A 23,628-nucleotide genomic window follows, 5' to 3' on the forward strand; every position below is an offset into this window, starting at 1 on the left:
AGTAAGCAAAAGTTTCAGTGACAGCGGCACTCCTAACGGGACGACTAGTTTATCAGTGAACGCGCCGCTACGAAGGCAGAGGAGCCGTCTTTGCCTGTGGGAAAAGAGCCTCCAGACGGCTGCGATGTTTGTGCAGTTGCACGCGCGGGCCAGCGGCAGTGGCATTGAGCAGCGACACCAGCGAAAGCTGAGCCCTCAGCTGCAAGCAAAGGAAGATTGCTAACGCTGAGACAGGCTTCTCGCCTGCCTCCTCACACTCGTGCTGACTGACTGCTGTTTTCCTCTGGGCTCGCCTCGCTTTGAAGGTGCAAATGCAGCCGCTTGGCTGACGATTACGCGTCGAATGCCATTTCCCCTCGCGCTGACGGCACGAGCGCGGCCGCTGGCTCCTTTCGATTGAATGGCAAAATGACTGCGTTGAGGCAGCAGGCCGATCCGATGAAGAATTTCTCTGCACTTTCGTGAGCATCTGGGAGCCAGGGTGCGAGGAGATGTTGGGCAGCAAGAAAGCAGGCGCAGCCATGGGCGTGGGGGAATTAGCTCAAGTGGTAGAGCGCTCGCTTCGCATGTGAGAGGCAGTGGGATCGATGCCCACATTCTCCACTTTGATTTTTAACCTTTGGGCCAGATCTTCGTGCCCAGCATTCCTGCCGCAAAGTTCACACGTCCCCAGGCTTGGTCCGCACGCTGCCGTCCGCACAGAGTCTGAATGACTTGCAGAGCTTTAGCATGCAAGCTGCCTTCATATCTGTCAGCAGTAAAGAGGGCAATGAGAGGTGAATGGAAGAAAAGAAGGTGGAAAAATAGCCCTGCCCTCTCTGAGGGTTGAACTCAGGACCTTCAGATTATGAGACTGACGCGCTGCCTACTGCGCTAAGAAGGCACAGGCTGGCGTGCCCTCTACACTGCATGAGTAGATTTGCCATGGTCAGGCTCCACGCGGTCACAATGCAAAGAGTTCACGCAAGATTGGGGCAGATTAGAGAACAATATGGCAGCTTGTGATAGGAAGACAGACACGTTATCCGTCACGACGTCGGCCCAAGCTGCAGCTTGACGCAGGCGGGCCGCAGCACAGCCAAAGCTTTGGCATCAAGACGTAGATGAAGCGCTCGAGGGCTAAAGGGCGCACTGTCACAATCAGCAAAGATTGTGGCTTTCAATGGATTTCAAAGATGTCGATGAAATGGAAAAACTACGGTGTGGAAAGAGCAGGCCGATCCGACGAAGAGGTCCTCTGCACTTTCTCCAGCGTCTTGGAGACGGACTGAGGAGATCCTGAGCGGCAAGAAAGCTGGTGCCACTGACAGCTTGGGGGAATTAGCTCAAATGGTAGAGCGCTCGCTTAGCATGCGAGAGGTAGTGGGATCGATGCCCACATTCTCCACTTTGATTTTTACCTTGGGGCCAAAGCTTCTTGGAGACCGGGCCTGACGGAAGCGTGGACAGCAAGTAAGCTGAGGCCAGAATTGGCACGGGGAATTAGCTCAAATGGTAGAGCGCTCGCTTTGCATGCGAGAGGTAGTGGGATCGATGCCCACATTCTCCAATCTGATTTTATCTTTGGCCCAAAGTTTCAGGCCCGTCCGTCACGTCATTCACTTTACGCATCTCCAGGCTTTCTCCACGCGCTGCCGCACGCACGCACGCACGCACGCTGGCAGGCGCAGAGTTTCTGAATGATTTGCGCAGTTGCCGCAAGAAGCTGCCGTCATATTTGTCAGCAGCAACGCTGGCAATGAAGGTGTCAAATACATCTGCTCTTTCACAAGGTGGAATCCAGGGTGCACACGTGATGAGACTCGCACGCTGCCGACTGCACCAAGAAGGCACACTTGGAAGTGCGCTGCACACCAGGTGACTAGAGTTGCCATCGTACAGCCTGCATCGAGCCACAAAGCAAAGTGTTGAGAAAAGACTGAGGAAATGACACAGCAATAGCTCAGCTTGTGATGCAGAGTCAGAAAGGGCCCACGGTGCAGGGCGAAGCTGGCGGCTAAGTGTATGCCTACAGCTTTGCCATGAAGCTGTAGATGAAGCAGTCAAGGGCTGAACGGGGCAGGGTGAAAATCCGCTGCGTGCGTGCGTGCGTGCGTATTTGAAGGATTGGCATCGAGCGCTCAGTCGGTCCGGCAGAAGGCACGAGGAGTAAAGACACCAAAGTCGTCCTTAGGTCACGGCTTGAATGACTTCAAGAACGTTTGCGCGCCCGTCGAAAAGTAAGCAAAAGTTTCAGTGACAGCGGCACTCCTAACGGGACGACTAGTTTATCAGTGAACGCGCCGCTACGAAGGCAGAGGAGCCGTCTTTGCCTGTGGGAAAAGAGCCTCCAGACGGCTGCGATGTTTGTGCAGTTGCACGCGCGGGCCAGCGGCAGTGGCATTGAGCAGCGACACCAGCGAAAGCTGAGCCCTCAGCTGCAAGCAAAGGAAGATTGCTAACGCTGAGACAGGCTTCTCGCCTGCCTCCTCACACTCGTGCTGACTGACTGCTGTTTTCCTCTGGGCTCGCCTCGCTTTGAAGGTGCAAATGCAGCCGCTTGGCTGACGATTACGCGTCGAATGCCATTTCCCCTCGCGCTGACGGCACGAGCGCGGCCGCTGGCTCCTTTCGATTGAATGGCAAAATGACTGCGTTGAGGCAGCAGGCCGATCCGATGAAGAATTTCTCTGCACTTTCGTGAGCATCTGGGAGCCAGGGTGCGAGGAGATGTTGGGCAGCAAGAAAGCAGGCGCAGCCATGGGCGTGGGGGAATTAGCTCAAGTGGTAGAGCGCTCGCTTCGCATGTGAGAGGCAGTGGGATCGATGCCCACATTCTCCACTTTGATTTTTAACCTTTGGGCCAAATCTTCGTGCCCAGCATTCCTGCCGCAAAGTTCACACGTCCCCAGGCTTGGTCCGCACGCTGCCGTCCGCACAGAGTCTGAATGACTTGCAGAGCTTTAGCATGCAAGCTGCCTTCATATCTGTCAGCAGTAAAGAGGGCAATGAGAGGTGAATGGAAGAAAAGAAGGTGGAAAAATAGCCCTGCCCTCTCTGAGGATTGAACTCAGGACCTTCAGATTATGAGACTGACGCGCTGCCTACTGCGCTAAGAAGGCACAGGCTGGCGTGCCCTCTACACTGCATGAGTAGATTTGCCATGGTCAGGCTCCACGCGGTCACAATGCAAAGAGTTCACGCAAGATTGGGGCAGATTAGAGAACAATATGGCAGCTTGTGATAGGAAGACAGACACGTTATCCGTCACGACGTCGGCCCAAGCTGCAGCTTGACGCAGGCGGGCCGCAGCACAGCCAAAGCTTTGGCATCAAGACGTAGATGAAGCGCTCGAGGGCTAAAGGGCGCACTGTCACAATCAGCAAAGATTGTGGCTTTCAATGGATTTCAAAGATGTCGATGAAATGGAAAAACTACGGTGTGGAAAGAGCAGGCCGATCCGACGAAGAGGTCCTCTGCACTTTCTCCAGCGTCTTGGAGACGGACTGAGGAGATCCTGAGCGGCAAGAAAGCTGGTGCCACTGACAGCTTGGGGGAATTAGCTCAAATGGTAGAGCGCTCGCTTAGCATGCGAGAGGTAGTGGGATCGATGCCCACATTCTCCACTTTGATTTTTACCTTGGGGCCAAAGCTTCTTGGAGACCGGGCCTGACGGAAGCGTGGACAGCAAGTAAGCTGAGGCCAGAATTGGCACGGGGAATTAGCTCAAATGGTAGAGCGCTCGCTTTGCATGCGAGAGGTAGTGGGATCGATGCCCACATTCTCCAATCTGATTTTATCTTTGGCCCAAAGTTTCAGGCCCGTCCGTCACGTCATTCACTTTACGCATCTCCAGGCTTTCTCCACGCGCTGCCGCACGCACGCACGCACGCACGCTGGCAGGCGCAGAGTTTCTGAATGATTTGCGCAGTTGCCGCAAGAAGCTGCCGTCATATTTGTCAGCAGCAACGCTGGCAATGAAGGTGTCAAATACATCTGCTCTTTCACAAGGTGGAATCCAGGGTGCACACGTGATGAGACTCGCACGCTGCCGACTGCACCAAGAAGGCACACTTGGAAGTGCGCTGCACACCAGGTGACTAGAGTTGCCATCGTACAGCCTGCATCGAGCCACAAAGCAAAGTGTTGAGAAAAGACTGAGGAAATGACACAGCAATAGCTCAGCTTGTGATGCAGAGTCAGAAAGGGCCCACGGTGCAGGGCGAAGCTGGCGGCTAAGTGTATGCCTACAGCTTTGCCATGAAGCTGTAGATGAAGCAGTCAAGGGCTGAACGGGGCAGGGTGAAAATCCGCTGCGTGCGTGCGTGCGTGCGTATTTGAAGGATTGGCATCGAGCGCTCAGTCGGTCCGGCAGAAGGCACGAGGAGTAAAGACACCAAAGTCGTCCTTAGGTCACGGCTTGAATGACTTCAAGAACGTTTGCGCGCCCGTCGAAAAGTAAGCAAAAGTTTCAGTGACAGCGGCACTCCTAACGGGACGACTAGTTTATCAGTGAACGCGCCGCTACGAAGGCAGAGGAGCCGTCTTTGCCTGTGGGAAAAGAGCCTCCAGACGGCTGCGATGTTTGTGCAGTTGCACGCGCGGGCCAGCGGCAGTGGCATTGAGCAGCGACACCAGCGAAAGCTGAGCCCTCAGCTGCAAGCAAAGGAAGATTGCTAACGCTGAGACAGGCTTCTCGCCTGCCTCCTCACACTCGTGCTGACTGACTGCTGTTTTCCTCTGGGCTCGCCTCGCTTTGAAGGTGCAAATGCAGCCGCTTGGCTGACGATTACGCGTCGAATGCCATTTCCCCTCGCGCTGACGGCACGAGCGCGGCCGCTGGCTCCTTTCGATTGAATGGCAAAATGACTGCGTTGAGGCAGCAGGCCGATCCGATGAAGAATTTCTCTGCACTTTCGTGAGCATCTGGGAGCCAGGGTGCGAGGAGATGTTGGGCAGCAAGAAAGCAGGCGCAGCCATGGGCGTGGGGGAATTAGCTCAAGTGGTAGAGCGCTCGCTTCGCATGTGAGAGGCAGTGGGATCGATGCCCACATTCTCCACTTTGATTTTTAACCTTTGGGCCAGATCTTCGTGCCCAGCATTCCTGCCGCAAAGTTCACACGTCCCCAGGCTTGGTCCGCACGCTGCCGTCCGCACAGAGTCTGAATGACTTGCAGAGCTTTAGCATGCAAGCTGCCTTCATATCTGTCAGCAGTAAAGAGGGCAATGAGAGGTGAATGGAAGAAAAGAAGGTGGAAAAATAGCCCTGCCCTCTCTGAGGATTGAACTCAGGACCTTCAGATTATGAGACTGACGCGCTGCCTACTGCGCTAAGAAGGCACAGGCTGGCGTGCCCTCTACACTGCATGAGTAGATTTGCCATGGTCAGGCTCCACGCGGTCACAATGCAAAGAGTTCACGCAAGATTGGGGCAGATTAGAGAACAATATGGCAGCTTGTGATAGGAAGACAGACACGTTATCCGTCACGACGTCGGCCCAAGCTGCAGCTTGACGCAGGCGGGCCGCAGCACAGCCAAAGCTTTGGCATCAAGACGTAGATGAAGCGCTCGAGGGCTAAAGGGCGCACTGTCACAATCAGCAAAGATTGTGGCTTTCAATGGATTTCAAAGATGTCGATGAAATGGAAAAACTACGGTGTGGAAAGAGCAGGCCGATCCGACGAAGAGGTCCTCTGCACTTTCTCCAGCGTCTTGGAGACGGACTGAGGAGATCCTGAGCGGCAAGAAAGCTGGTGCCACTGACAGCTTGGGGGAATTAGCTCAAATGGTAGAGCGCTCGCTTAGCATGCGAGAGGTAGTGGGATCGATGCCCACATTCTCCACTTTGATTTTTACCTTGGGGCCAAAGCTTCTTGGAGACCGGGCCTGACGGAAGCGTGGACAGCAAGTAAGCTGAGGCCAGAATTGGCACGGGGAATTAGCTCAAATGGTAGAGCGCTCGCTTTGCATGCGAGAGGTAGTGGGATCGATGCCCACATTCTCCAATCTGATTTTATCTTTGGCCCAAAGTTTCAGGCCCGTCCGTCACGTCATTCACTTTACGCATCTCCAGGCTTTCTCCACGCGCTGCCGCACGCACGCACGCACGCACGCACGCTGGCAGGCGCAGAGTTTCTGAATGATTTGCGCAGTTGCCGCAAGAAGCTGCCGTCATATTTGTCAGCAGCAACGCTGGCAATGAAGGTGTCAAATACATCTGCTCTTTCACAAGGTGGAATCCAGGGTGCACACGTGATGAGACTCGCACGCTGCCGACTGCACCAAGAAGGCACACTTGGAAGTGCGCTGCACACCAGGTGACTAGAGTTGCCATCGTACCGCCTGCATCGAGCCACAAAGCAAAGTGTTGAGAAAAGACTGAGGAAATGACACAGCAATAGCTCAGCTTGTGATGCAGAGTCAGAAAGGGCCCACGGTGCAGGGCGAAGCTGGCGGCTAAGTGTATGCCTACAGCTTTGCCATGAAGCTGTAGATGAAGCAGTCAAGGGCTGAACGGGGCAGGGTGAAAATCCGCTGCGTGCGTGCGTGCGTGCGTATTTGAAGGATTGGCATCGAGCGCTCAGTCGGTCCGGCAGAAGGCACGAGGAGTAAAGACACCAAAGTCGTCCTTAGGTCACGGCTTGAATGACTTCAAGAACGTTTGCGCGCCCGTCGAAAAGTAAGCAAAAGTTTCAGTGACAGCGGCACTCCTAACGGGACGACTAGTTTATCAGTGAACGCGCCGCTACGAAGGCAGAGGAGCCGTCTTTGCCTGTGGGAAAAGAGCCTCCAGACGGCTGCGATGTTTGTGCAGTTGCACGCGCGGGCCAGCGGCAGTGGCATTGAGCAGCGACACCAGCGAAAGCTGAGCCCTCAGCTGCAAGCAAAGGAAGATTGCTAACGCTGAGACAGGCTTCTCGCCTGCCTCCTCACACTCGTGCTGACTGACTGCTGTTTTCCTCTGGGCTCGCCTCGCTTTGAAGGTGCAAATGCAGCCGCTTGGCTGACGATTACGCGTCGAATGCCATTTCCCCTCGCGCTGACGGCACGAGCGCGGCCGCTGGCTCCTTTCGATTGAATGGCAAAATGACTGCGTTGAAGCAGCAGGCCGATCCGATGAAGAATTTCTCTGCACTTTCGTGAGCATCTGGGAGCCAGGGTGCGAGGAGATGTTGGGCAGCAAGAAAGCAGGCGCAGCCATGGGCGTGGGGGAATTAGCTCAAGTGGTAGAGCGCTCGCTTCGCATGTGAGAGGCAGTGGGATCGATGCCCACATTCTCCACTTTGATTTTTAACCTTTGGGCCAGATCTTCGTGCCCAGCATTCCTGCCGCAAAGTTCACACGTCCCCAGGCTTGGTCCGCACGCTGCCGTCCGCACAGAGTCTGAATGACTTGCAGAGCTTTAGCATGCAAGCTGCCTTCATATCTGTCAGCAGTAAAGAGGGCAATGAGAGGTGAATGGAAGAAAAGAAGGTGGAAAAATAGCCCTGCCCTCTCTGAGGATTGAACTCAGGACCTTCAGATTATGAGACTGACGCGCTGCCTACTGCGCTAAGAAGGCACAGGCTGGCGTGCCCTCTACACTGCATGAGTAGATTTGCCATGGTCAGGCTCCACGCGGTCACAATGCAAAGAGTTCACGCAAGATTGGGGCAGATTAGAGAACAATATGGCAGCTTGTGATAGGAAGACAGACACGTTATCCGTCACGACGTCGGCCCAAGCTGCAGCTTGACGCAGGCGGGCCGCAGCACAGCCAAAGCTTTGGCATCAAGACGTAGATGAAGCGCTCGAGGGCTAAAGGGCGCACTGTCACAATCAGCAAAGATTGTGGCTTTCAATGGATTTCAAAGATGTCGATGAAATGGAAAAACTACGGTGTGGAAAGAGCAGGCCGATCCGACGAAGAGGTCCTCTGCACTTTCTCCAGCGTCTTGGAGACGGACTGAGGAGATCCTGAGCGGCAAGAAAGCTGGTGCCACTGACAGCTTGGGGGAATTAGCTCAAATGGTAGAGCGCTCGCTTAGCATGCGAGAGGTAGTGGGATCGATGCCCACATTCTCCACTTTGATTTTTACCTTGGGGCCAAAGCTTCTTGGAGACCGGGCCTGACGGAAGCGTGGACAGCAAGTAAGCTGAGGCCAGAATTGGCACGGGGAATTAGCTCAAATGGTAGAGCGCTCGCTTTGCATGCGAGAGGTAGTGGGATCGATGCCCACATTCTCCAATCTGATTTTATCTTTGGCCCAAAGTTTCAGGCCCGTCCGTCACGTCATTCACTTTACGCATCTCCAGGCTTTCTCCACGCGCTGCCGCACGCACGCACGCACGCACGCTGGCAGGCGCAGAGTTTCTGAATGATTTGCGCAGTTGCCGCAAGAAGCTGCCGTCATATTTGTCAGCAGCAACGCTGGCAATGAAGGTGTCAAATACATCTGCTCTTTCACAAGGTGGAATCCAGGGTGCACACGTGATGAGACTCGCACGCTGCCGACTGCACCAAGAAGGCACACTTGGAAGTGCGCTGCACACCAGGTGACTAGAGTTGCCATCGTACAGCCTGCATCGAGCCACAAAGCAAAGTGTTGAGAAAAGACTGAGGAAATGACACAGCAATAGCTCAGCTTGTGATGCAGAGTCAGAAAGGGCCCACGGTGCAGGGCGAAGCCGGCGGCTAAGTGTATGCCTACAGCTTTGCCATGAAGCTGTAGATGAAGCAGTCAAGGGCTGAACGGGGCAGGGTGAAAATCCGCTGCGTGCGTGCGTGCGTGCGTATTTGAAGGATTGGCATCGAGCGCTCAGTCGGTCCGGCAGAAGGCACGAGGAGTAAAGACACCAAAGTCGTCCTTAGGTCACGGCTTGAATGACTTCAAGAACGTTTGCGCGCCCGTCGAAAAGTAAGCAAAAGTTTCAGTGACAGCGGCACTCCTAACGGGACGACTAGTTTATCAGTGAACGCGCCGCTACGAAGGCAGAGGAGCCGTCTTTGCCTGTGGGAAAAGAGCCTCCAGACGGCTGCGATGTTTGTGCAGTTGCACGCGCGGGCCAGCGGCAGTGGCATTGAGCAGCGACACCAGCGAAAGCTGAGCCCTCAGCTGCAAGCAAAGGAAGATTGCTAACGCTGAGACAGGCTTCTCGCCTGCCTCCTCACACTCGTGCTGACTGACTGCTGTTTTCCTCTGGGCTCGCCTCGCTTTGAAGGTGCAAATGCAGCCGCTTGGCTGACGATTACGCGTCGAATGCCATTTCCCCTCGCGCTGACGGCACGAGCGCGGCCGCTGGCTCCTTTCGATTGAATGGCAAAATGACTGCGTTGAGGCAGCAGGCCGATCCGATGAAGAATTTCTCTGCACTTTCGTGAGCATCTGGGAGCCAGGGTGCGAGGAGATGTTGGGCAGCAAGAAAGCAGGCGCAGCCATGGGCGTGGGGGAATTAGCTCAAGTGGTAGAGCGCTCGCTTCGCATGTGAGAGGCAGTGGGATCGATGCCCACATTCTCCACTTTGATTTTTAACCTTTGGGCCAGATCTTCGTGCCCAGCATTCCTGCCGCAAAGTTCACACGTCCCCAGGCTTGGTCCGCACGCTGCCGTCCGCACAGAGTCTGAATGACTTGCAGAGCTTTAGCATGCAAGCTGCCTTCATATCTGTCAGCAGTAAAGAGGGCAATGAGAGGTGAATGGAAGAAAAGAAGGTGGAAAAATAGCCCTGCCCTCTCTGAGGGTTGAACTCAGGACCTTCAGATTATGAGACTGACGCGCTGCCTACTGCGCTAAGAAGGCACAGGCTGGCGTGCCCTCTACACTGCATGAGTAGATTTGCCATGGTCAGGCTCCACGCGGTCACAATGCAAAGAGTTCACGCAAGATTGGGGCAGATTAGAGAACAATATGGCAGCTTGTGATAGGAAGACAGACACGTTATCCGTCACGACGTCGGCCCAAGCTGCAGCTTGACGCAGGCGGGCCGCAGCACAGCCAAAGCTTTGGCATCAAGACGTAGATGAAGCGCTCGAGGGCTAAAGGGCGCACTGTCACAATCAGCAAAGATTGTGGCTTTCAATGGATTTCAAAGATGTCGATGAAATGGAAAAACTACGGTGTGGAAAGAGCAGGCCGATCCGACGAAGAGGTCCTCTGCACTTTCTCCAGCGTCTTGGAGACGGACTGAGGAGATCCTGAGCGGCAAGAAAGCTGGTGCCACTGACAGCTTGGGGGAATTAGCTCAAATGGTAGAGCGCTCGCTTAGCATGCGAGAGGTAGTGGGATCGATGCCCACATTCTCCACTTTGATTTTTACCTTGGGGCCAAAGCTTCTTGGAGACCGGGCCTGACGGAAGCGTGGACAGCAAGTAAGCTGAGGCCAGAATTGGCACGGGGAATTAGCTCAAATGGTAGAGCGCTCGCTTTGCATGCGAGAGGTAGTGGGATCGATGCCCACATTCTCCAATCTGATTTTATCTTTGGCCCAAAGTTTCAGGCCCGTCCGTCACGTCATTCACTTTACGCATCTCCAGGCTTTCTCCACGCGCTGCCGCACGCACGCACGCACGCACGCTGGCAGGCGCAGAGTTTCTGAATGATTTGCGCAGTTGCCGCAAGAAGCTGCCGTCATATTTGTCAGCAGCAACGCTGGCAATGAAGGTGTCAAATACATCTGCTCTTTCACAAGGTGGAATCCAGGGTGCACACGTGATGAGACTCGCACGCTGCCGACTGCACCAAGAAGGCACACTTGGAAGTGCGCTGCACACCAGGTGACTAGAGTTGCCATCGTACAGCCTGCATCGAGCCACAAAGCAAAGTGTTGAGAAAAGACTGAGGAAATGACACAGCAATAGCTCAGCTTGTGATGCAGAGTCAGAAAGGGCCCACGGTGCAGGGCGAAGCTGGCGGCTAAGTGTATGCCTACAGCTTTGCCATGAAGCTGTAGATGAAGCAGTCAAGGGCTGAACGGGGCAGGGTGAAAATCCGCTGCGTGCGTGCGTGCGTGCGTATTTGAAGGATTGGCATCGAGCGCTCAGTCGGTCCGGCAGAAGGCACGAGGAGTAAAGACACCAAAGTCGTCCTTAGGTCACGGCTTGAATGACTTCAAGAACGTTTGCGCGCCCGTCGAAAAGTAAGCAAAAGTTTCAGTGACAGCGGCACTCCTAACGGGACGACTAGTTTATCAGTGAACGCGCCGCTACGAAGGCAGAGGAGCCGTCTTTGCCTGTGGGAAAAGAGCCTCCAGACGGCTGCGATGTTTGTGCAGTTGCACGCGCGGGCCAGCGGCAGTGGCATTGAGCAGCGACACCAGCGAAAGCTGAGCCCTCAGCTGCAAGCAAAGGAAGATTGCTAACGCTGAGACAGGCTTCTCGCCTGCCTCCTCACACTCGTGCTGACTGACTGCTGTTTTCCTCTGGGCTCGCCTCGCTTTGAAGGTGCAAATGCAGCCGCTTGGCTGACGATTACGCGTCGAATGCCATTTCCCCTCGCGCTGACGGCACGAGCGCGGCCGCTGGCTCCTTTCGATTGAATGGCAAAATGACTGCGTTGAGGCAGCAGGCCGATCCGATGAAGAATTTCTCTGCACTTTCGTGAGCATCTGGGAGCCAGGGTGCGAGGAGATGTTGGGCAGCAAGAAAGCAGGCGCAGCCATGGGCGTGGGGGAATTAGCTCAAGTGGTAGAGCGCTCGCTTCGCATGTGAGAGGCAGTGGGATCGATGCCCACATTCTCCACTTTGATTTTTAACCTTTGGGCCAAATCTTCGTGCCCAGCATTCCTGCCGCAAAGTTCACACGTCCCCAGGCTTGGTCCGCACGCTGCCGTCCGCACAGAGTCTGAATGACTTGCAGAGCTTTAGCATGCAAGCTGCCTTCATATCTGTCAGCAGTAAAGAGGGCAATGAGAGGTGAATGGAAGAAAAGAAGGTGGAAAAATAGCCCTGCCCTCTCTGAGGATTGAACTCAGGACCTTCAGATTATGAGACTGACGCGCTGCCTACTGCGCTAAGAAGGCACAGGCTGGCGTGCCCTCTACACTGCATGAGTAGATTTGCCATGGTCAGGCTCCACGCGGTCACAATGCAAAGAGTTCACGCAAGATTGGGGCAGATTAGAGAACAATATGGCAGCTTGTGATAGGAAGACAGACACGTTATCCGTCACGACGTCGGCCCAAGCTGCAGCTTGACGCAGGCGGGCCGCAGCACAGCCAAAGCTTTGGCATCAAGACGTAGATGAAGCGCTCGAGGGCTAAAGGGCGCACTGTCACAATCAGCAAAGATTGTGGCTTTCAATGGATTTCAAAGATGTCGATGAAATGGAAAAACTACGGTGTGGAAAGAGCAGGCCGATCCGACGAAGAGGTCCTCTGCACTTTCTCCAGCGTCTTGGAGACGGACTGAGGAGATCCTGAGCGGCAAGAAAGCTGGTGCCACTGACAGCTTGGGGGAATTAGCTCAAATGGTAGAGCGCTCGCTTAGCATGCGAGAGGTAGTGGGATCGATGCCCACATTCTCCACTTTGATTTTTACCTTGGGGCCAAAGCTTCTTGGAGACCGGGCCTGACGGAAGCGTGGACAGCAAGTAAGCTGAGGCCAGAATTGGCACGGGGAATTAGCTCAAATGGTAGAGCGCTCGCTTTGCATGCGAGAGGTAGTGGGATCGATGCCCACATTCTCCAATCTGATTTTATCTTTGGCCCAAAGTTTCAGGCCCGTCCGTCACGTCATTCACTTTACGCATCTCCAGGCTTTCTCCACGCGCTGCCGCACGCACGCACGCACGCACGCTGGCAGGCGCAGAGTTTCTGAATGATTTGCGCAGTTGCCGCAAGAAGCTGCCGTCATATTTGTCAGCAGCAACGCTGGCAATGAAGGTGTCAAATACATCTGCTCTTTCACAAGGTGGAATCCAGGGTGCACACGTGATGAGACTCGCACGCTGCCGACTGCACCAAGAAGGCACACTTGGAAGTGCGCTGCACACCAGGTGACTAGAGTTGCCATCGTACAGCCTGCATCGAGCCACAAAGCAAAGTGTTGAGAAAAGACTGAGGAAATGACACAGCAATAGCTCAGCTTGTGATGCAGAGTCAGAAAGGGCCCACGGTGCAGGGCGAAGCTGGCGGCTAAGTGTATGCCTACAGCTTTGCCATGAAGCTGTAGATGAAGCAGTCAAGGGCTGAACGGGGCAGGGTGAAAATCCGCTGCGTGCGTGCGTGCGTGCGTATTTGAAGGATTGGCATCGAGCGCTCAGTCGGTCCGGCAGAAGGCACGAGGAGTAAAGACACCAAAGTCGTCCTTAGGTCACGGCTTGAATGACTTCAAGAACGTTTGCGCGCCCGTCGAAAAGTAAGCAAAAGTTTCAGTGACAGCGGCACTCCTAACGGGACGACTAGTTTATCAGTGAACGCGCCGCTACGAAGGCAGAGGAGCCGTCTTTGCCTGTGGGAAAAGAGCCTCCAGACGGCTGCGATGTTTGTGCAGTTGCACGCGCGGGCCAGCGGCAGTGGCATTGAGCAGCGACACCAGCGAAAGCTGAGCCCTCAGCTGCAAGCAAAGGAAGATTGCTAACGCTGAGACAGGCTTCTCGCCTGCCTCCTCACACTCGTGCTGACTGACTGCTGTTTTCCTCTGGGCTCGCCTCGCTTTGAAGGTGCAAATGCAGCCGCTTGGCTGACGATTACGCGTCGAATGCCATTTCCCCTCGCGCTGACGGCACGAGCGCGGCCGCTGGCTCCTTTCGATTGAATGGCAAAATGACTGCGTTGAGGCAGCAGGCCGATCCGATGAAGAATTTCTCTGCACTTTCGTGAGCATCTGGGAGCCAGGGTGCGAGGAGATGTTGGGCAGCAAGAAAGCAGGCGCAGCCATGGGCGTGGGGGAATTAGCTCAAGTGGTAGAGCGCTCGCTTCGCATGTGAGAGGCAGTGGGATCGATGCCCACATTCTCCACTTTGATTTTTAACCTTTGGGCCAGATCTTCGTGCCCAGCATTCCTGCCGCAAAGTTCACACGTCCCCAGGCTTGGTCCGCACGCTGCCGTCCGCACAGAGTCTGAATGACTTGCAGAGCTTTAGCATGCAAGCTGCCTTCATATCTGTCAGCAGTAAAGAGGGCAATGAGAGGTGAATGGAAGAAAAGAAGGTGGAAAAATAGCCCTGCCCTCTCTGAGGATTGAACTCAGGACCTTCAGATTATGAGACTGACGCGCTGCCTACTGCGCTAAGAAGGCACAGGCTGGCGTGCCCTCTACACTGCATGAGTAGATTTGCCATGGTCAGGCTCCACGCGGTCACAATGCAAAGAGTTCACGCAAGATTGGGGCAGATTAGAGAACAATATGGCAGCTTGTGATAGGAAGACAGACACGTTATCCGTCACGACGTCGGCCCAAGCTGCAGCTTGACGCAGGCGGGCCGCAGCACAGCCAAAGCTTTGGCATCAAGACGTAGATGAAGCGCTCGAGGGCTAAAGGGCGCACTGTCACAATCAGCAAAGATTGTGGCTTTCAATGGATTTCAAAGATGTCGATGAAATGGAAAAACTACGGTGTGGAAAGAGCAGGCCGATCCGACGAAGAGGTCCTCTGCACTTTCTCCAGCGTCTTGGAGACGGACTGAGGAGATCCTGAGCGGCAAGAAAGCTGGTGCCACTGACAGCTTGGGGGAATTAGCTCAAATGGTAGAGCGCTCGCTTAGCATGCGAGAGGTAGTGGGATCGATGCCCACATTCTCCACTTTGATTTTTACCTTGGGGCCAAAGCTTCTTGGAGACCGGGCCTGACGGAAGCGTGGACAGCAAGTAAGCTGAGGCCAGAATTGGCACGGGGAATTAGCTCAAATGGTAGAGCGCTCGCTTTGCATGCGAGAGGTAGTGGGATCGATGCCCACATTCTCCAATCTGATTTTATCTTTGGCCCAAAGTTTCAGGCCCGTCCGTCACGTCATTCACTTTACGCATCTCCAGGCTTTCTCCACGCGCTGCCGCACGCACGCACGCACGCACGCACGCTGGCAGGCGCAGAGTTTCTGAATGATTTGCGCAGTTGCCGCAAGAAGCTGCCGTCATATTTGTCAGCAGCAACGCTGGCAATGAAGGTGTCAAATACATCTGCTCTTTCACAAGGTGGAATCCAGGGTGCACACGTGATGAGACTCGCACGCTGCCGACTGCACCAAGAAGGCACACTTGGAAGTGCGCTGCACACCAGGTGACTAGAGTTGCCATCGTACCGCCTGCATCGAGCCACAAAGCAAAGTGTTGAGAAAAGACTGAGGAAATGACACAGCAATAGCTCAGCTTGTGATGCAGAGTCAGAAAGGGCCCACGGTGCAGGGCGAAGCTGGCGGCTAAGTGTATGCCTACAGCTTTGCCATGAAGCTGTAGATGAAGCAGTCAAGGGCTGAACGGGGCAGGGTGAAAATCCGCTGCGTGCGTGCGTGCGTGCGTATTTGAAGGATTGGCATCGAGCGCTCAGTCGGTCCGGCAGAAGGCACGAGGAGTAAAGACACCAAAGTCGTCCTTAGGTCACGGCTTGAATGACTTCAAGAACGTTTGCGCGCCCGTCGAAAAGTAAGCAAAAGTTTCAGTGACAGCGGCACTCCTAACGGGACGACTAGTTTATCAGTGAACGCGCCGCTACGAAGGCAGAGGAGCCGTCTTTGCCTGTGGGAAAAGAGCCTCCAGACGGCTGCGATGTTTGTGCAGTTGCACGCGCGGGCCAGCGGCAGTGGCATTGAGCAGCGACACCAGCGAAAGCTGAGCCCTCAGCTGCAAGCAAAGGAAGATTGCTAACGCTGAGACAGGCTTCTCGCCTGCCTCCTCACACTCGTGCTGACTGACTGCTGTTTTCCTCTGGGCTCGCCTCGCTTTGAAGGTGCAAATGCAGCCGCTTGGCTGACGATTACGCGTCGAATGCCATTTCCCCTCGCGCTGACGGCACGAGCGCGGCCGCTGGCTCCTTTCGATTGAATGGCAAAATGACTGCGTTGAGGCAGCAGGCCGATCCGATGAAGAATTTCTCTGCACTTTCGTGAGCATCTGGGAGCCAGGGTGCGAGGAGATGTTGGGCAGCAAGAAAGCAGGCGCAGCCATGGGCGTGGGGGAATTAGCTCAAGTGGTAGAGCGCTCGCTTCGCATGTGAGAGGCAGTGGGATCGATGCCCACATTCTCCACTTTGATTTTTAACCTTTGGGCCAAATCTTCGTGCCCAGCATTCCTGCCGCAAAGTTCACACGTCCCCAGGCTTGGTCCGCACGCTGCCGTCCGCACAGAGTCTGAATGACTTGCAGAGCTTTAGCATGCAAGCTGCCTTCATATCTGTCAGCAGTAAAGAGGGCAATGAGAGGTGAATGGAAGAAAAGAAGGTGGAAAAATAGCCCTGCCCTCTCTGAGGATTGAACTCAGGACCTTCAGATTATGAGACTGACGCGCTGCCTACTGCGCTAAGAAGGCACAGGCTGGCGTGCCCTCTACACTGCATGAGTAGATTTGCCATGGTCAGGCTCCACGCGGTCACAATGCAAAGAGTTCACGCAAGATTGGGGCAGATTAGAGAACAATATGGCAGCTTGTGATAGGAAGACAGACACGTTATCCGTCACGACGTCGGCCCAAGCTGCAGCTTGACGCAGGCGGGCCGCAGCACAGCCAAAGCTTTGGCATCAAGACGTAGATGAAGCGCTCGAGGGCTAAAGGGCGCACTGTCACAATCAGCAAAGATTGTGGCTTTCAATGGATTTCAAAGATGTCGATGAAATGGAAAAACTACGGTGTGGAAAGAGCAGGCCGATCCGACGAAGAGGTCCTCTGCACTTTCTCCAGCGTCTTGGAGACGGACTGAGGAGATCCTGAGCGGCAAGAAAGCTGGTGCCACTGACAGCTTGGGGGAATTAGCTCAAATGGTAGAGCGCTCGCTTAGCATGCGAGAGGTAGTGGGATCGATGCCCACATTCTCCACTTTGATTTTTACCTTGGGGCCAAAGCTTCTTGGAGACCGGGCCTGACGGAAGCGTGGACAGCAAGTAAGCTGAGGCCAGAATTGGCACGGGGAATTAGCTCAAATGGTAGAGCGCTCGCTTTGCATGCGAGAGGTAGTGGGATCGATGCCCACATTCTCCAATCTGATTTTATCTTTGGCCCAAAGTTTCAGGCCCGTCCGTCACGTCATTCACTTTACGCATCTCCAGGCTTTCTCCACGCGCTGCCGCACGCACGCACGCACGCACGCTGGCAGGCGCAGAGTTTCTGAATGATTTGCGCAGTTGCCGCAAGAAGCTGCCGTCATATTTGTCAGCAGCAACGCTGGCAATGAAGGTGTCAAATACATCTGCTCTTTCACAAGGTGGAATCCAGGGTGCACACGTGATGAGACTCGCACGCTGCCGACTGCACCAAGAAGGCACACTTGGAAGTGCGCTGCACACCAGGTGACTAGAGTTGCCATCGTACAGCCTGCATCGAGCCACAAAGCAAAGTGTTGAGAAAAGACTGAGGAAATGACACAGCAATAGCTCAGCTTGTGATGCAGAGTCAGAAAGGGCCCACGGTGCAGGGCGAAGCTGGCGGCTAAGTGTATGCCTACAGCTTTGCCATGAAGCTGTAGATGAAGCAGTCAAGGGCTGAACGGGGCAGGGTGAAAATCCGCTGCGTGCGTGCGTGCGTGCGTATTTGAAGGATTGGCATCGAGCGCTCAGTCGGTCCGGCAGAAGGCACGAGGAGTAAAGACACCAAAGTCGTCCTTAGGTCACGGCTTGAATGACTTCAAGAACGTTTGCGCGCCCGTCGAAAAGTAAGCAAAAGTTTCAGTGACAGCGGCACTCCTAACGGGACGACTAGTTTATCAGTGAACGCGCCGCTACGAAGGCAGAGGAGCCGTCTTTGCCTGTGGGAAAAGAGCCTCCAGACGGCTGCGATGTTTGTGCAGTTGCACGCGCGGGCCAGCGGCAGTGGCATTGAGCAGCGACACCAGCGAAAGCTGAGCCCTCAGCTGCAAGCAAAGGAAGATTGCTAACGCTGAGACAGGCTTCTCGCCTGCCTCCTCACACTCGTGCTGACTGACTGCTGTTTTCCTCTGGGCTCGCCTCGCTTTGAAGGTGCAAATGCAGCCGCTTGGCTGACGATTACGCGTCGAATGCCATTTCCCCTCGCGCTGACGGCACGAGCGCGGCCGCTGGCTCCTTTCGATTGAATGGCAAAATGACTGCGTTGAGGCAGCAGGCCGATCCGATGAAGAATTTCTCTGCACTTTCGTGAGCATCTGGGAGCCAGGGTGCGAGGAGATGTTGGGCAGCAAGAAAGCAGGCGCAGCCATGGGCGTGGGGGAATTAGCTCAAGTGGTAGAGCGCTCGCTTCGCATGTGAGAGGCAGTGGGATCGATGCCCACATTCTCCACTTTGATTTTTAACCTTTGGGCCAGATCTTCGTGCCCAGCATTCCTGCCGCAAAGTTCACACGTCCCCAGGCTTGGTCCGCACGCTGCCGTCCGCACAGAGTCTGAATGACTTGCAGAGCTTTAGCATGCAAGCTGCCTTCATATCTGTCAGCAGTAAAGAGGGCAATGAGAGGTGAATGGAAGAAAAGAAGGTGGAAAAATAGCCCTGCCCTCTCTGAGGATTGAACTCAGGACCTTCAGATTATGAGACTGACGCGCTGCCTACTGCGCTAAGAAGGCACAGGCTGGCGTGCCCTCTACACTGCATGAGTAGATTTGCCATGGTCAGGCTCCACGCGGTCACAATGCAAAGAGTTCACGCAAGATTGGGGCAGATTAGAGAACAATATGGCAGCTTGTGATAGGAAGACAGACACGTTATCCGTCACGACGTCGGCCCAAGCTGCAGCTTGACGCAGGCGGGCCGCAGCACAGCCAAAGCTTTGGCATCAAGACGTAGATGAAGCGCTCGAGGGCTAAAGGGCGCACTGTCACAATCAGCAAAGATTGTGGCTTTCAATGGATTTCAAAGATGTCGATGAAATGGAAAAACTACGGTGTGGAAAGAGCAGGCCGATCCGACGAAGAGGTCCTCTGCACTTTCTCCAGCGTCTTGGAGACGGACTGAGGAGATCCTGAGCGGCAAGAAAGCTGGTGCCACTGACAGCTTGGGGGAATTAGCTCAAATGGTAGAGCGCTCGCTTAGCATGCGAGAGGTAGTGGGATCGATGCCCACATTCTCCACTTTGATTTTTACCTTGGGCCAAAGCTTCTTGGAGACCGGGCCTGACGGAAGCGTGGACAGCAAGTAAGCTGAGGCCAGAATTGGCACGGGGAATTAGCTCAAATGGTAGAGCGCTCGCTTTGCATGCGAGAGGTAGTGGGATCGATGCCCACATTCTCCAATCTGATTTTATCTTTGGCCCAAAGTTTCAGGCCCGTCCGTCACGTCATTCACTTTACGCATCTCCAGGCTTTCTCCACGCGCTGCCGCACGCACGCACGCACGCACGCACGCTGGCAGGCGCAGAGTTTCTGAATGATTTGCGCAGTTGCCGCAAGAAGCTGCCGTCATATTTGTCAGCAGCAACGCTGGCAATGAAGGTGTCAAATACATCTGCTCTTTCACAAGGGTGGAATCCAGGGTGCACACGTGATGAGACTCGCACGCTGCCGACTGCACCAAGAAGGCACACTTGGAAGTGCGCTGCACACCAGGTGACTAGAGTTGCCATCGTACCGCCTGCATCGAGCCACAAAGCAAAGTGTTGAGAAAAGACTGAGGAAATGACACAGCAATAGCTCAGCTTGTGATGCAGAGTCAGAAAGGGCCCACGGTGCAGGGCGAAGCTGGCGGCTAAGTGTATGCCTACAGCTTTGCCATGAAGCTGTAGATGAAGCAGTCAAGGGCTGAACGGGGCAGGGTGAAAATCCGCTGCGTGCGTGCGTGCCTGCGTATTTGAAGGATTGGCATCGAGCGCTCAGTCGGTCCGGCAGAAGGCACGAGGAGTAAAGACACCAAAGTCGTCCTTAGGTCACGGCTTGAATGACTTCAAGAACGTTTGCGCGCCCGTCGAAAAGTAAGCAAAAAGTTTCAGTGACAGCGGCACTCCTAACGGGACGACTAGTTTATCAGTGAACGCGCCGCTACGAAGGCAGAGGAGCCGTCTTTGCCTGTGGGAAAAGAGCCTCCAGACGGCTGCGATGTTTGTGCAGTTGCACGCGCGGGCCAGCGGCAGTGGCATTGAGCAGCGACACCAGCGAAAGCTGAGCCCTCAGCTGCAAGCAAAGGAAGATTGCTAACGCTGAGACAGGCTTCTCGCCTGCCTCCTCACACTCGTGCTGACTGACTGCTGTTTTCCTCTGGGCTCGCCTCGCTTTGAAGGTGCAAATGCAGCCGCTTGGCTGACGATTACGCGTCGAATGCCATTTCCCCTCGCGCTGACGGCACGAGCGCGGCCGCTGGCTCCTTTCGATTGAATGGCAAAATGACTGCGTTGAAGCAGCAGGCCGATCCGATGAAGAATTTCTCTGCACTTTCGTGAGCATCTGGGAGCCAGGGTGCGAGGAGATGTTGGGCAGCAAGAAAGCAGGCGCAGCCATGGGCGTGGGGGAATTAGCTCAAGTGGTAGAGCGCTCGCTTCGCATGTGAGAGGCAGTGGGATCGATGCCCACATTCTCCACTTTGATTTTTAACCTTTGGGCCAAATCTTCGTGCCCAGCATTCCTGCCGCAAAGTTCACACGTCCCCAGGCTTGGTCCGCACGCTGCCGTCCGCACAGAGTCTGAATGACTTGCAGAGCTTTAGCATGCAAGCTGCCTTCATATCTGTCAGCAGTAAAGAGGGCAATGAGAGGTGAATGGAAGAAAAGAAGGTGGAAAAATAGCCCTGCCCTCTCTGAGGATTGAACTCAGGACCTTCAGATTATGAGACTGACGCGCTGCCTACTGCGCTAAGAAGGCACAGGCTGGCGTGCCCTCTACACTGCATGAGTAGATTTGCCATGGTCAGGCTCCACGCGGTCACAATGCAAAGAGTTCACGCAAGATTGGGGCAGATTAGAGAACAATATGGCAGCTTGTGATAGGAAGACAGACACGTTATCCGTCACGACGTCGGCCCAAGCTGCAGCTTGACGCAGGCGGGCCGCAGCACAGCCAAAGCTTTGGCATCAAGACGTAGATGAAGCGCTCGAGGGCTAAAGGCGCACTGTCACAATCAGCAAAGATTGTGGCTTTCAATGGATTTCAAAGATGTCGATGAAATGGAAAAACTACGGTGTGGAAAGAGCAGGCCGATCCGACGAAGAGGTCCTCTGCACTTTCTCCAGCGTCTTGGAGACGGACTGAGGAGATCCTGAGCGGCAAGAAAGCTGGTGCCACTGACAGCTTGGGGGAATTAGCTCAAATGGTAGAGCGCTCGCTTAGCATGCGAGAGGTAGTGGGATCGATGCCCACATTCTCCACTTTGATTTTTACCTTGGGGCCAAAGCTTCTTGGAGACCGGGCCTGACGGAAGCGTGGACAGCAAGTAAGCTGAGGCCAGAATTGGCACGGGGAATTAGCTCAAATGGTAGAGCGCTCGCTTTGCATGCGAGAGGTAGTGGGATCGATGCCCACATTCTCCAATCTGATTTTATCTTTGGCCCAAAGTTTCAGGCCCGTCCGTCACGTCATTCACTTTACGCATCTCCAGGCTTTCTCCACGCGCTGCCGCACGCACGCACGCACGCACGCTGGCAGGCGCAGAGTTTCTGAATGATTTGCGCAGTTGCCGCAAGAAGCTGCCGTCATATTTGTCAGCAGCAACGCTGGCAATGAAGGTGTCAAATACATCTGCTCTTTCACAAGGTGGAATCCAGGGTGCACACGTGATGAGACTCGCACGCTGCCGACTGCACCAAGAAGGCACACTTGGAAGTGCGCTGCACACCAGGTGACTAGAGTTGCCATCGTACAGCCTGCATCGAGCCACAAAGCAAAGTGTTGAGAAAAGACTGAGGAAATGACACAGCAATAGCTCAGCTTGTGATGCAGAGTCAGAAAGGGCCCACGGTGCAGGGCGAAGCTGGCGGCTAAGTGTATGCCTACAGCTTTGCCATGAAGCTGTAGATGAAGCAGTCAAGGGCTGAACGGGGCAGGGTGAAAATCCGCTGCGTGCGTGCGTGCGTGCGTATTTGAAGGATTGGCATCGAGCGCTCAGTCGGTCCGGCAGAAGGCACGAGGAGTAAAGACACCAAAGTCGTCCTTAGGTCACGGCTTGAATGACTTCAAGAACGTTTGCGCGCCCGTCGAAAAGTAAGCAAAAGTTTCAGTGACAGCGGCACTCCTAACGGGACGACTAGTTTATCAGTGAACGCGCCGCTACGAAGGCAGAGGAGCCGTCTTTGCCTGTGGGAAAAGAGCCTCCAGACGGCTGCGATGTTTGTGCAGTTGCACGCGCGGGCCAGCGGCAGTGGCATTGAGCAGCGACACCAGCGAAAGCTGAGCCCTCAGCTGCAAGCAAAGGAAGATTGCTAACGCTGAGACAGGCTTCTCGCCTGCCTCCTCACACTCGTGCTGACTGACTGCTGTTTTCCTCTGGGCTCGCCTCGCTTTGAAGGTGCAAATGCAGCCGCTTGGCTGACGATTACGCGTCGAATGCCATTTCCCCTCGCGCTGACGGCACGAGCGCGGCCGCTGGCTCCTTTCGATTGAATGGCAAAATGACTGCGTTGAGGCAGCAGGCCGATCCGATGAAGAATTTCTCTGCACTTTCGTGAGCATCTGGGAGCCAGGGTGCGAGGAGATGTTGGGCAGCAAGAAAGCAGGCGCAGCCATGGGCGTGGGGGAATTAGCTCAAGTGGTAGAGCGCTCGCTTCGCATGTGAGAGGCAGTGGGATCGATGCCCACATTCTCCACTTTGATTTTTAACCTTTGGGCCAGATCTTCGTGCCCAGCATTCCTGCCGCAAAGTTCACACGTCCCCAGGCTTGGTCCGCACGCTGCCGTCCGCACAGAGTCTGAATGACTTGCAGAGCTTTAGCATGCAAGCTGCCTTCATATCTGTCAGCAGTAAAGAGGGCAATGAGAGGTGAATGGAAGAAAAGAAGGTGGAAAAATAGCCCTGCCCTCTCTGAGGATTGAACTCAGGACCTTCAGATTATGAGACTGACGCGCTGCCTACTGCCGCTAAGAAGGCACAGGCTGGCGTGCCCTCTACACTGCATGAGTAGATTTGCCATGGTCAGGCTCCACGCGGTCACAATGCAAAGAGTTCACGCAAGATTGGGGCAGATTAGAGAACAATATGGCAGCTTGTGATAGGAAGACAGACACGTTATCCGTCACGACGTCGGCCCAAGCTGCAGCTTGACGCAGGCGGGCCGCAGCACAGCCAAAGCTTTGGCATCAAGACGTAGATGAAGCGCTCGAGGCTAAAGGGCGCACTGTCACAATCAGCAAAGATTGTGGCTTTCAATGGATTTCAAAGATGTCGATGAAATGGAAAAACTACGGTGTGGAAAGAGCAGGCCGATCCGACGAAGAGGTCCTCTGCACTTTCTCCAGCGTCTTGGAGACGGACTGAGGAGATCCTGAGCGGCAAGAAAGCTGGAGCCACTGACAGCTTGGGGGAATTAGCTCAAATGGTAGAGCGCTCGCTTAGCATGCGAGAGGTAGTGGGATCGATGCCCACATTCTCCACTTTGATTTTTACCTTGGGGCCAAAGCTTCTTGGAGACCGGGCCCTGAC

General features: G+C 54.7%; 43 non-coding genes across 43 annotated transcripts; 32 read left to right on the forward strand and 11 right to left on the reverse strand.

The window, feature by feature from the left end:
- Nucleotides 1-530: 530 nt before the first annotated feature.
- Nucleotides 531-603, forward strand: trnaa-cgc (transfer RNA alanine (anticodon CGC)). Its single transcript has one exon. It is a non-coding gene; the product is annotated as a tRNA-Ala (tRNA).
- Nucleotides 604-810: 207 nt separating this feature from the next.
- Nucleotides 811-883, reverse strand: trnam-cau (transfer RNA methionine (anticodon CAU)). Its single transcript has one exon. It is a non-coding gene; the product is annotated as a tRNA-Met (tRNA).
- Nucleotides 884-1,314: 431 nt separating this feature from the next.
- Nucleotides 1,315-1,387, forward strand: trnaa-agc (transfer RNA alanine (anticodon AGC)). The gene has a single exon. It is a non-coding gene; the product is annotated as a tRNA-Ala (tRNA).
- Nucleotides 1,388-1,476: 89 nt separating this feature from the next.
- On the forward strand, nucleotides 1,477-1,549 carry trnaa-ugc (transfer RNA alanine (anticodon UGC)). Its single transcript has one exon. It is a non-coding gene; the product is annotated as a tRNA-Ala (tRNA).
- Nucleotides 1,550-2,748: 1,199 nt separating this feature from the next.
- Nucleotides 2,749-2,821, forward strand: trnaa-cgc (transfer RNA alanine (anticodon CGC)). Its single transcript has one exon. It is a non-coding gene; the product is annotated as a tRNA-Ala (tRNA).
- A 207-nt stretch (nucleotides 2,822-3,028) lies between these two features.
- trnam-cau (transfer RNA methionine (anticodon CAU)) lies at nucleotides 3,029-3,101 on the reverse strand. Its single transcript has one exon. It is a non-coding gene; the product is annotated as a tRNA-Met (tRNA).
- A 431-nt stretch (nucleotides 3,102-3,532) lies between these two features.
- Nucleotides 3,533-3,605, forward strand: trnaa-agc (transfer RNA alanine (anticodon AGC)). Its single transcript has one exon. It is a non-coding gene; the product is annotated as a tRNA-Ala (tRNA).
- An 89-nt stretch (nucleotides 3,606-3,694) lies between these two features.
- Nucleotides 3,695-3,767, forward strand: trnaa-ugc (transfer RNA alanine (anticodon UGC)). The gene has a single exon. It is a non-coding gene; the product is annotated as a tRNA-Ala (tRNA).
- A 1,199-nt stretch (nucleotides 3,768-4,966) lies between these two features.
- trnaa-cgc (transfer RNA alanine (anticodon CGC)) lies at nucleotides 4,967-5,039 on the forward strand. Its single transcript has one exon. It is a non-coding gene; the product is annotated as a tRNA-Ala (tRNA).
- A 207-nt stretch (nucleotides 5,040-5,246) lies between these two features.
- trnam-cau (transfer RNA methionine (anticodon CAU)) lies at nucleotides 5,247-5,319 on the reverse strand. The gene has a single exon. It is a non-coding gene; the product is annotated as a tRNA-Met (tRNA).
- Nucleotides 5,320-5,750: 431 nt separating this feature from the next.
- Nucleotides 5,751-5,823, forward strand: trnaa-agc (transfer RNA alanine (anticodon AGC)). The gene has a single exon. It is a non-coding gene; the product is annotated as a tRNA-Ala (tRNA).
- An 89-nt stretch (nucleotides 5,824-5,912) lies between these two features.
- trnaa-ugc (transfer RNA alanine (anticodon UGC)) lies at nucleotides 5,913-5,985 on the forward strand. Its single transcript has one exon. It is a non-coding gene; the product is annotated as a tRNA-Ala (tRNA).
- Nucleotides 5,986-7,188: 1,203 nt separating this feature from the next.
- trnaa-cgc (transfer RNA alanine (anticodon CGC)) lies at nucleotides 7,189-7,261 on the forward strand. The gene has a single exon. It is a non-coding gene; the product is annotated as a tRNA-Ala (tRNA).
- A 207-nt stretch (nucleotides 7,262-7,468) lies between these two features.
- Nucleotides 7,469-7,541, reverse strand: trnam-cau (transfer RNA methionine (anticodon CAU)). The gene has a single exon. It is a non-coding gene; the product is annotated as a tRNA-Met (tRNA).
- Nucleotides 7,542-7,972: 431 nt separating this feature from the next.
- On the forward strand, nucleotides 7,973-8,045 carry trnaa-agc (transfer RNA alanine (anticodon AGC)). Its single transcript has one exon. It is a non-coding gene; the product is annotated as a tRNA-Ala (tRNA).
- An 89-nt stretch (nucleotides 8,046-8,134) lies between these two features.
- trnaa-ugc (transfer RNA alanine (anticodon UGC)) lies at nucleotides 8,135-8,207 on the forward strand. The gene has a single exon. It is a non-coding gene; the product is annotated as a tRNA-Ala (tRNA).
- A 1,199-nt stretch (nucleotides 8,208-9,406) lies between these two features.
- On the forward strand, nucleotides 9,407-9,479 carry trnaa-cgc (transfer RNA alanine (anticodon CGC)). The gene has a single exon. It is a non-coding gene; the product is annotated as a tRNA-Ala (tRNA).
- A 207-nt stretch (nucleotides 9,480-9,686) lies between these two features.
- Nucleotides 9,687-9,759, reverse strand: trnam-cau (transfer RNA methionine (anticodon CAU)). Its single transcript has one exon. It is a non-coding gene; the product is annotated as a tRNA-Met (tRNA).
- Nucleotides 9,760-10,190: 431 nt separating this feature from the next.
- trnaa-agc (transfer RNA alanine (anticodon AGC)) lies at nucleotides 10,191-10,263 on the forward strand. Its single transcript has one exon. It is a non-coding gene; the product is annotated as a tRNA-Ala (tRNA).
- Nucleotides 10,264-10,352: 89 nt separating this feature from the next.
- Nucleotides 10,353-10,425, forward strand: trnaa-ugc (transfer RNA alanine (anticodon UGC)). Its single transcript has one exon. It is a non-coding gene; the product is annotated as a tRNA-Ala (tRNA).
- Nucleotides 10,426-11,624: 1,199 nt separating this feature from the next.
- trnaa-cgc (transfer RNA alanine (anticodon CGC)) lies at nucleotides 11,625-11,697 on the forward strand. Its single transcript has one exon. It is a non-coding gene; the product is annotated as a tRNA-Ala (tRNA).
- A 207-nt stretch (nucleotides 11,698-11,904) lies between these two features.
- Nucleotides 11,905-11,977, reverse strand: trnam-cau (transfer RNA methionine (anticodon CAU)). The gene has a single exon. It is a non-coding gene; the product is annotated as a tRNA-Met (tRNA).
- A 431-nt stretch (nucleotides 11,978-12,408) lies between these two features.
- trnaa-agc (transfer RNA alanine (anticodon AGC)) lies at nucleotides 12,409-12,481 on the forward strand. Its single transcript has one exon. It is a non-coding gene; the product is annotated as a tRNA-Ala (tRNA).
- An 89-nt stretch (nucleotides 12,482-12,570) lies between these two features.
- trnaa-ugc (transfer RNA alanine (anticodon UGC)) lies at nucleotides 12,571-12,643 on the forward strand. Its single transcript has one exon. It is a non-coding gene; the product is annotated as a tRNA-Ala (tRNA).
- A 1,199-nt stretch (nucleotides 12,644-13,842) lies between these two features.
- On the forward strand, nucleotides 13,843-13,915 carry trnaa-cgc (transfer RNA alanine (anticodon CGC)). Its single transcript has one exon. It is a non-coding gene; the product is annotated as a tRNA-Ala (tRNA).
- A 207-nt stretch (nucleotides 13,916-14,122) lies between these two features.
- Nucleotides 14,123-14,195, reverse strand: trnam-cau (transfer RNA methionine (anticodon CAU)). Its single transcript has one exon. It is a non-coding gene; the product is annotated as a tRNA-Met (tRNA).
- Nucleotides 14,196-14,626: 431 nt separating this feature from the next.
- On the forward strand, nucleotides 14,627-14,699 carry trnaa-agc (transfer RNA alanine (anticodon AGC)). The gene has a single exon. It is a non-coding gene; the product is annotated as a tRNA-Ala (tRNA).
- Nucleotides 14,700-14,788: 89 nt separating this feature from the next.
- On the forward strand, nucleotides 14,789-14,861 carry trnaa-ugc (transfer RNA alanine (anticodon UGC)). Its single transcript has one exon. It is a non-coding gene; the product is annotated as a tRNA-Ala (tRNA).
- Nucleotides 14,862-16,064: 1,203 nt separating this feature from the next.
- trnaa-cgc (transfer RNA alanine (anticodon CGC)) lies at nucleotides 16,065-16,137 on the forward strand. Its single transcript has one exon. It is a non-coding gene; the product is annotated as a tRNA-Ala (tRNA).
- Nucleotides 16,138-16,344: 207 nt separating this feature from the next.
- On the reverse strand, nucleotides 16,345-16,417 carry trnam-cau (transfer RNA methionine (anticodon CAU)). Its single transcript has one exon. It is a non-coding gene; the product is annotated as a tRNA-Met (tRNA).
- Nucleotides 16,418-16,848: 431 nt separating this feature from the next.
- On the forward strand, nucleotides 16,849-16,921 carry trnaa-agc (transfer RNA alanine (anticodon AGC)). Its single transcript has one exon. It is a non-coding gene; the product is annotated as a tRNA-Ala (tRNA).
- An 89-nt stretch (nucleotides 16,922-17,010) lies between these two features.
- Nucleotides 17,011-17,083, forward strand: trnaa-ugc (transfer RNA alanine (anticodon UGC)). The gene has a single exon. It is a non-coding gene; the product is annotated as a tRNA-Ala (tRNA).
- A 1,199-nt stretch (nucleotides 17,084-18,282) lies between these two features.
- trnaa-cgc (transfer RNA alanine (anticodon CGC)) lies at nucleotides 18,283-18,355 on the forward strand. The gene has a single exon. It is a non-coding gene; the product is annotated as a tRNA-Ala (tRNA).
- A 207-nt stretch (nucleotides 18,356-18,562) lies between these two features.
- trnam-cau (transfer RNA methionine (anticodon CAU)) lies at nucleotides 18,563-18,635 on the reverse strand. The gene has a single exon. It is a non-coding gene; the product is annotated as a tRNA-Met (tRNA).
- A 431-nt stretch (nucleotides 18,636-19,066) lies between these two features.
- Nucleotides 19,067-19,139, forward strand: trnaa-agc (transfer RNA alanine (anticodon AGC)). Its single transcript has one exon. It is a non-coding gene; the product is annotated as a tRNA-Ala (tRNA).
- An 88-nt stretch (nucleotides 19,140-19,227) lies between these two features.
- trnaa-ugc (transfer RNA alanine (anticodon UGC)) lies at nucleotides 19,228-19,300 on the forward strand. The gene has a single exon. It is a non-coding gene; the product is annotated as a tRNA-Ala (tRNA).
- A 1,205-nt stretch (nucleotides 19,301-20,505) lies between these two features.
- On the forward strand, nucleotides 20,506-20,578 carry trnaa-cgc (transfer RNA alanine (anticodon CGC)). Its single transcript has one exon. It is a non-coding gene; the product is annotated as a tRNA-Ala (tRNA).
- Nucleotides 20,579-20,785: 207 nt separating this feature from the next.
- trnam-cau (transfer RNA methionine (anticodon CAU)) lies at nucleotides 20,786-20,858 on the reverse strand. The gene has a single exon. It is a non-coding gene; the product is annotated as a tRNA-Met (tRNA).
- Nucleotides 20,859-21,288: 430 nt separating this feature from the next.
- On the forward strand, nucleotides 21,289-21,361 carry trnaa-agc (transfer RNA alanine (anticodon AGC)). Its single transcript has one exon. It is a non-coding gene; the product is annotated as a tRNA-Ala (tRNA).
- Nucleotides 21,362-21,450: 89 nt separating this feature from the next.
- trnaa-ugc (transfer RNA alanine (anticodon UGC)) lies at nucleotides 21,451-21,523 on the forward strand. The gene has a single exon. It is a non-coding gene; the product is annotated as a tRNA-Ala (tRNA).
- A 1,199-nt stretch (nucleotides 21,524-22,722) lies between these two features.
- trnaa-cgc (transfer RNA alanine (anticodon CGC)) lies at nucleotides 22,723-22,795 on the forward strand. The gene has a single exon. It is a non-coding gene; the product is annotated as a tRNA-Ala (tRNA).
- Nucleotides 22,796-23,002: 207 nt separating this feature from the next.
- Nucleotides 23,003-23,076, reverse strand: trnam-cau (transfer RNA methionine (anticodon CAU)). The gene has a single exon. It is a non-coding gene; the product is annotated as a tRNA-Met (tRNA).
- Nucleotides 23,077-23,506: 430 nt separating this feature from the next.
- Nucleotides 23,507-23,579, forward strand: trnaa-agc (transfer RNA alanine (anticodon AGC)). Its single transcript has one exon. It is a non-coding gene; the product is annotated as a tRNA-Ala (tRNA).
- Nucleotides 23,580-23,628: the final 49 nt, after the last annotated feature.

Source organism: Carcharhinus amblyrhynchos, chromosome 8 (assembly GCF_965287045.1).
Source record: "Carcharhinus amblyrhynchos chromosome 8, sCarAmb.v2.hapA, whole genome shotgun sequence".
In the NCBI taxonomy this organism is placed as follows: Eukaryota; Metazoa; Chordata; class Chondrichthyes; order Carcharhiniformes; family Carcharhinidae; genus Carcharhinus; species Carcharhinus amblyrhynchos.